Below are 7,512 nucleotides of genomic sequence, written 5' to 3'. Positions count from 1 at the left end.
TGTAAAATGACGGGGCAAACCTGCAAGTGGGAAGCTTTTAATTAACACTGGAAGGGATCTTTGATGAACTGGATTGCCTTCTGAGTGAATGTTATAGAAGGATCTTGGCCGTGTGGAATGGCACGGCTGGGCGATATGAAGTGCTGCACTGAACCGCTGTTTTAAATTCTGCTTCCAGGTACTTGCGGAAAAGCATTACTTCAAGAGCACCGAGGGGCTCTGGTGTGGTAGCAACCTATGCCAGATGTGTGTGTATGGGGGGATCTGTATTTTGAGTCTCCCCCTAAGTAGTTATCTATAGGCTAAATGGGAGTGCAATGTTATGCCTGGGTGATGGGTATTTGGCTTTCTTTCTAGAAGTGAGGATGAGAAAGTGGCTGCCGAACATTCACAGCTCACAGCTTCTAGATGGGAAATCCTGGCTGCCATAGCATTGTACACAGGAAGTGACGTGACTTTACTTCTCAGCCTTCACACCCATCATTTCCTTTAGGAGGCCGACCCAGATTGAGAAACACAAGAATTGCGTTAGCACATTCATTTCAAGGTGGGCGGGGGGAGACGGGATGAAACATTTTAAAGGTGGGTGAGGGGGAAAGGAAATTAGTTTTTTTTTTTCAAAACCCGCGCCCCTACATGGTTTCTTCCTGGCATTCCCAGGGATGGAAAGTTGTTTTCCCTTCTAACAATACAGGACAGCAAACCTGCAACATGAATCACTCAGGATTTGGGGCGTTATGTGGTCCCTTTTTCATCAGGAAGGTGGAAACCCAGGAAGGCATAAGGCTCAGTTGAAAATGTAAAAAGGAGGTAGCCATTCCTCCTGCCCCCTGCTCAAAATGTGGAATGAGAAAATGCACACTCTTTGTTTTCTGAAAATATTAGTTCTCTAGTAGCGATGCGTCTGCACTGTTTGGCGGTAGAACCAATTGCTGCGGTTACCGCTGTCTGGCTCCTGGTGCTGCTATCAGGTTTGCACTAATCCAGGAGTAGATCTGCGTGTGAAATTACTGTTGGAGAACCCTAAGGTAGTTTATCCGCGGTTTCCTTGTAGAGCTTAGAAGAGATGGTGCAAATTGTTCATGGGAATTGACCGGCTTTTGGCCTTTCAGGCGGAAAGAATTACCAGGAATGTCTTCTTGAAAAGTCAAACTTCCTCTACTCTCTATCACTCGTTAGGGGGATATAGGGTAGCTGTCTCTCCCACCCATCCCCGGCAATCCCCAGGCCACGTAACGGGTAAAACAGGAGCAGGAATAATCTACTCCCAGCTGAAACTGTTTGTGCAAAACTGGATAGCTGTGAAGTAAGTTATTGATGGAAAGAGACGCGAGCGTCAATTACGACTGTTTGAAATTGCACGGTTGCAATTTGCCACGTTCGACCAACTTTTTATCTTTCGGAAGGATTGTGGGAAATTCCCCACAATCCCCCCAGGGGAATGCTAGGCCAAGGCATTGTGGGAAATCAAAAGAATGTCGAGACTCAGCGACCGGTTTAATTCTAAACTCGGCACCTCCACCGTACCCGCCTTCCCAGTGTGACAACATCCGCCATTTTGCTGTGTGGAGGTAGGTTAACGTGCTGCTAAATGACTGTCAGAAGAAAATAAATAAAAGCGCAGGGGTAGTTTTGGGAGGGGAGACGGCGTCACAAGTCAGTCTCCCTCCTGATCCACCCCCCCCCCAAAAAAAACCCCACTTGCTCCTTTGGCATTCTGACTGTTTCTCCTGACTTCAATTTTCTCGCCCTTCTCTGCTCTGAGCTATTTTCGCATCAGAGAACAGCAGTGGCGTTGTCGAGGAAGGGCTCACAGGGACGCTGCCCCGGCACTTTTTTATTAGCAGGGACGCTGACGTCATCTGCTGCCTCTCCTCGGACTTCCCTGTCTGCTCTGAGCTTAGCTGCTATCCTCATCGTATGGGGGGGGCGGGCTGGGAAAAAAATTAATTTCCCCAGTAGCAGTGTATCTACTGTCCCTTGTTGGAATGGGAAGTGTTTTTGGGTGCTTGGTTTGGAATGAGCCATTTCCCAAAGACCTCCTGGTAGAGACAAAAATGGCTTGTGAATGTTTGCGGATGTGGATCGACACCGCTGCCTGCAATTTTGGACTCTCCTCTCTCCTTGGGGGCGTGGCTATGGAGACGGTCATGGTGGGTGTCCGCGCTTCAACATTTACGACTGCACTGCTAGAGAACTTAACACAAATTGTCCTGGGTATGTTCAGTTATATGTGCACAATGGACAGCGCCCATCAGAATACAGCTGAATTGGGGGAACCAGTCTCGGTCCAGATGTTGTCAGACACCCTTCAACTCCCATCAGCTCCTGCCAGCATGGCCAATGGCCAGGGACAATGGGGGCTGTAGTCCAACAACATTTGGACGACCCCTCTTCCCCCATCGCTGATGTAAGATAACTCCTTAGAGCAATCGTCCCCCAAGCCGGTGTCCTCCAGAAGTGTAGGACGCCAAGTCCTGTGAGCCCTGGGCAGCAGAGCCAATGGGAATTGTAGTCCTAAGCCTTTGGAGGGCACACCTTTTGTAACTTGAGTCGGGGACAGTCCAACGAACAGTGGCAAGGTCAAACACCGAGATGGAACGGAAGAAGAGCGGCTGGAATCGTTTCCACTGCAACCATCTTCAACGCCAGTCAGGGTAACATCCTAGGAGAAAAGCATCCTCTGTACTTGTAAGATACACACACGTGCATCCCTCTCGCACTACGACACTGTGACCGAAACCTTTGATTTGTGGCTCTCAGCTGTTACAGGTACCTGTTAAGTACAGTACCTCTTCACCCCGAAAAAGACCAAGGAAACCAACTGGGAATGAGAAAAGAAGGCTTATTTAGCCCCCCCCCCAAAAAAAGGGGGCATGAGAGGGCAGGGCGGGGCACCAGGAGTGGGACAGGGGCGAGAGATGGCTAGAACTATTTCCTTGATCAACGTCGTGCCTGGAACCTGTGTGTGTGTGTGTTGCAGCAATAAGAACTGTCTTTTGGTCTTTGCAAAAATACTGTGAAAATGTTGTCGTCGTGTTTTTTAATGTACAGAGCCGGGACACTGAAAAAGAGGTATTTAAAAAAGAAAAAAGAAAAAAGCAACGCCTTTGCTTTTAAAAAAACCAACACAAAAAACAAAAGAATAAAACGGAATTTTCAAAAGACAAATGTTTGAAGTGATTGGATTTTTTTTTAAAAAAAAAATGCACAGAGGGGTAAGTAAAAAGGGCTTAAAATTATTATGTTAGTAATGCTACTACTAATATAATAATTGAAAATAACGGTGCAGTGAGTTCTGACATGGCAGATGGGGCTGGAGGGTGTCACCTGGTGGGATCCACCTGGAATTCTTAGATGGCTCACCTGTATCTGGGATGTACCTGCAGGGTACAGGTTGGTGTTCATGGAACGAAATGCTCCTTCATACAGCGGACAAAAATCCCTCCACATAGAAAATGAATGTCAAGGATAAACATTTCCCTGACGTGCTGGTTTTCTAGGAGCGGGCAGATTTGCATGTACAGAGGGACATTCCATCATAGATCAACAAGGCTTTTATTTTGTCTATCACTCAACTGGCATAAAAACAAGATAGCCATGCTGGATCAGACCAAGGGTCCATCTAGTCCAGCACTGTGTTCACACAGTGGCCAACGAGCTGTCGACCAGGGCACGGCAACAGCACCCTCCCACCCATGTTCCCCAGCAACTGATGTACATAGGCTTACTGCTCTGATGCTGGAGGTAGCCCGTAAGCATCGGGACTCATAGTCATTGAAAGCCTTCTCCTTCAGGAATTGATCCAACCCCCTTTTAAAGCCATCCAGAGTTGCGGCCATCCCCACACCATGTGGTAGCGAATGCCGTAGTTCAACTGCACGCCTCGTTTAATCGGTTCTGAACCTCTCCAATCAGCTTCACAGGATGACCCCACCGGGTTCTAGTATTCTGAGTATTATCTTTCTCTGCACCCTGCATAATTGTGTAGCAAAAGCCTTCAAAGTGGTTGACAGTCATTAAAAATAACAACCCCAAACCCAAACCAGGAAGATAACATCCAAAACAACACGGCATTAAAAATATAACAGCCAGCAGTAAAACTAATAGCGAGAGCAATGGATTAAAGATTCAATGCTTGCTTAAAAGAAGAGGAAGGCGGATCTCCGTTCTGCAGGCGAGGGGCCACTACGGAGAAGGCTTTTTTTCCTGATAGCTCCCTACTCCTTGATCCTCAATGGTTTAGAGTTTTCATGGGCAATGCTCACACTCTGAATCAGGCCCAGAAACCAATTGGCAACTGATTGGCAACCAGTGTGGCTGATGTGGCAATGGAAAAAATATGTTCGAAACGGCTAAGCCCAGGAAGCAGGCTTCATGGCTTTATTCTGCACTGATGGAGTGTTCTGGACTGTCTTCTAAGGTTGACCCGTGCATACACGCATTGGGATGATCTGGTGGGGGGAAGCCGCGGGGAGACAGTGAGAGCATGTTGAGGCCCTAAGCCATAAAAATTCAGAGGCCCCATACCGTAAAAATAAAGGGGAAAAGGTACATTACATTATAATTGGAAGGGAAACGAAAGGGTTCCACACAGTGTTAGGGAGTGCTCTAGTTAGGCAGTCCTAGATAGCCTTCTCTGAAGATGTATTTAAAAGAACTAATAAGTTAAATTGATTTGAACTTCTTTGAAACTGCCCCTAGTGTGCGCTTCTTGCCTCCAGTACCAAATGCTGCGTTGCCGTGCTTTCTCTATATAAGGCAACTCTGCTGTAATTCACACCAGACCTTCCCGCATATTTCAGCCGAAGCAATTTCATCTTAGTTATCGCCAAACATATTTAGAGACCACCCACCCCCCCAAGCCATGGCTTACTCGGCTTGTTCCTAAATCCGGCGCTGGGAGAGAGGTGGCGTCCTGTCGTGGCATCCTCCTTTCCAGCGGGCTCTGGAGATTTGACATTGCTATCTGGCAGCTGTCAGCAGCTGCTAAGAGAGAGGGTGTGATGCAACTCAGGTCGCCGGCTACTTGCGTGACCCTTCCTAGCGGCTTTATAAATAGATGCTCATTTAGACAAGGGCTCAGAGATTCCATGCATTGTTCTCTCTCTCTCTCTCAGCCCTGAAACACGTCTACTTCCACAGAACGGCCGGATCTTCAGCCATATAGAATCAGATTCTTACATTCCATAGGTGACGCACCCATGTCCATACTAACGCCCTAGTTCCTGTGATATGTTAGTTTTATTAATAGTAGAAACTAATAGCAAACTCTTCCTCCATGTAGAAAAAACAGTGCCATTCACACAGAAGGGGAAGGTTGGGGTAACCCCAAGCCGTGGAGGCGGGTGGCTTTGATTTAGGTGGGGGGTGCAAAACCATTCTGGGTTGCAGTAAGAATGAGCCAGAACCCTAAAGCAGCTACCTATTCTAGGGTTTTGCCTCTTGAATCACTGCCTTAGAGTTCTGGCTGAAACACCGAATGGATTCCTGCATTGAGCAGTGGGTTGGACTCGATGGCCTTTTAGGCTCCTTCCAACTCTACTGTTCTATGATTTACAGCCCCACCAAATTCGGAGCCACCAGCCTCCACTGATGCCAAGGTGTGCAGATGTAGAATCTTTGGGGCGGCGGGGGGGGGGGGACGGACAACGACGATGACAGTTCAATGAGGTTTGAGTCTGCTGGCCACAGAATAGCGGATTATTGTTTGGGGTCTAAAAGAAAAAGGTGTGCTTATGTGTGTCTGCCCAGTTCAAAGATTTGCCCTTCTGATTTCTCATCGACTGCTCTTTTTTCTGCCTGTTTATAAAATGTATTTATGATGCTTTATTAGCATCTTCCTCTCAAGAAGATGATACTGGTCATTTATCACTGATAGAACAATGAACAATGGGTGCCTGAAAGTACTTTATTTCCTCTTCCCTCCCCACTGCTTTCTCCTTTTTAGGGTGCATCTACTTGATTTCATGCCTGTAGGGCAGGGATTGAGTTGGTTTCTTAGAGCGTCTCTACATTAGGGGAAACCCTCCGCAACCTTACTAGGTTTTCTTCTTCTAGGGTCTTTCTGCATTTACTATGGGTACCTTTAGACGGTAACTTCCCCTCTCAGTAATGCTCCATAAAGTTCAATGAAACAGCACCATCTAGTGGCTGTATTGCAGCACAATGCCGACATTACACACTGAGGGATATCTCGCGATACCCGGCGATCATTTTAAATAGTGCGTTATCTCTGATCTTTAAAAAGCGAGATTACCGAGGGAAGGCAGGGGAGACATCCTGGAGATTGATGGCGTCATGTAAAGGACCTGCAAACTACTGTGAGTGGCCAACCACGAGCATGCAATAAATCACTCACGTAGAGCAGCTCTTAATCTTTGTGCAGTGCTGAGAAAGCTTTAAAGGCTTGACCCACAGCATCTCACAGAGATATTTCGGGTCAAATCACGTCTCACATTTAATACCGTGGCCACTTAAACATTACCTGAGGGGCAGAGGGAGGGCAGGGAAAAACAGAGATTTCCCAACGCGAACTTAGATTGATCGATCTGAATTGAGAAAGGAGTACTCTAATTTAAGAAGAAATCCAATACGTCTCACCTTAGTGGGAAGACGGTGACTAGGTGGGTCAGGTGCTACCTGTTCATAGAATCATAGAATAGCAGAATTGGAAGGGGCCTACAAGGCCATCGAGTCCAACCCCCTGCTCAATGCAGGAATCCACCCTAAAGCATCCCCGACAGATGCTTGTCCAGCTGCCTCTTGAAGGCCTCCAGTGTGGGAAAGCCCACCACCTCCCTAGGTCACTGATTCCATTGTCGCACTGCTCTAACAGTCAGGAAGTTTTTCCTGATGTCCAGCTGGAATCTGGCTTCCTTTAACTTGAGCCCGTTATTCCGCGTCCTGCACTCTGGGAGGATGGAGAAGAGATCCTGGCCCTCCTCTGTGTGACAACCTTTTAAGTATTTGAAGAGTGCTCTCAGGTCTCCCCTCCATCTTCTCTTCTCCAGGCCAAACATGCCCAGTTCTTTCAGTCTCTCTTCATAGGGCTCTGTTTCCAGACCCCTGATCATCCTGGTTGCCCTGGTTGATGGGCATTTCCAAGGCATCTGTCTTTATTCTCCCTTCTGAGAGTTATTTAACTTTAAACCAGACTTGGATCGGACATCCCTTGAAATAAAGGACTGTAAAGGATCACTCTCACCTGGAGGGCAACGCGTTTGGTTTAGCGGAAATCAAATGAGGAAAGGCAATCAAACAGTAAACTATCCTGAGGGAAGGCGCATTCCCTTGGTGGGCGGAGCCAACGGTGGAACCTCACCAAAAATGACAACAGGCGACAGCTTAAAGCTCTTGCTGTAACTCAGGAGAAGCTTTTCAATCTTTTAGAATGGGAGAAAACTACACAAATGCCAGACACCGCAAGCGACTGGTGGTCAGGGGGCATAGGCGGGGCCTGGGGGCCTGGGCGGGGTCATCCGGGGAATCTGAGCTTCTGACCTCCTCTTC

At 47.6% G+C, this 7,512-nt stretch overlaps 1 protein-coding gene across 1 annotated transcript in view; it reads left to right on the top strand.

The window, feature by feature from the left end:
- The window catches only part of RAPGEF1 (Rap guanine nucleotide exchange factor 1), a 290,356-nt gene extending 290,205 nt beyond the window's left edge, over positions 1-151 (top strand). The window contains exon 27 of the transcript XR_010026312.1: positions 142-151. The gene's annotated coding sequence lies outside the window, so the exon portion shown is untranslated. The remainder of the gene's footprint in view (positions 1-141) is intronic.
- The last annotated feature ends 7,361 nt before the right edge of the window (positions 152-7,512 follow it).

Source organism: Elgaria multicarinata, chromosome 19, assembly GCF_023053635.1.
Source record: "Elgaria multicarinata webbii isolate HBS135686 ecotype San Diego chromosome 19, rElgMul1.1.pri, whole genome shotgun sequence".
NCBI lineage: Eukaryota > Metazoa > Chordata > Lepidosauria > Squamata > Anguidae > Elgaria > Elgaria multicarinata.
This window is presented reverse-complemented; position numbering and strand designations above follow the sequence as displayed.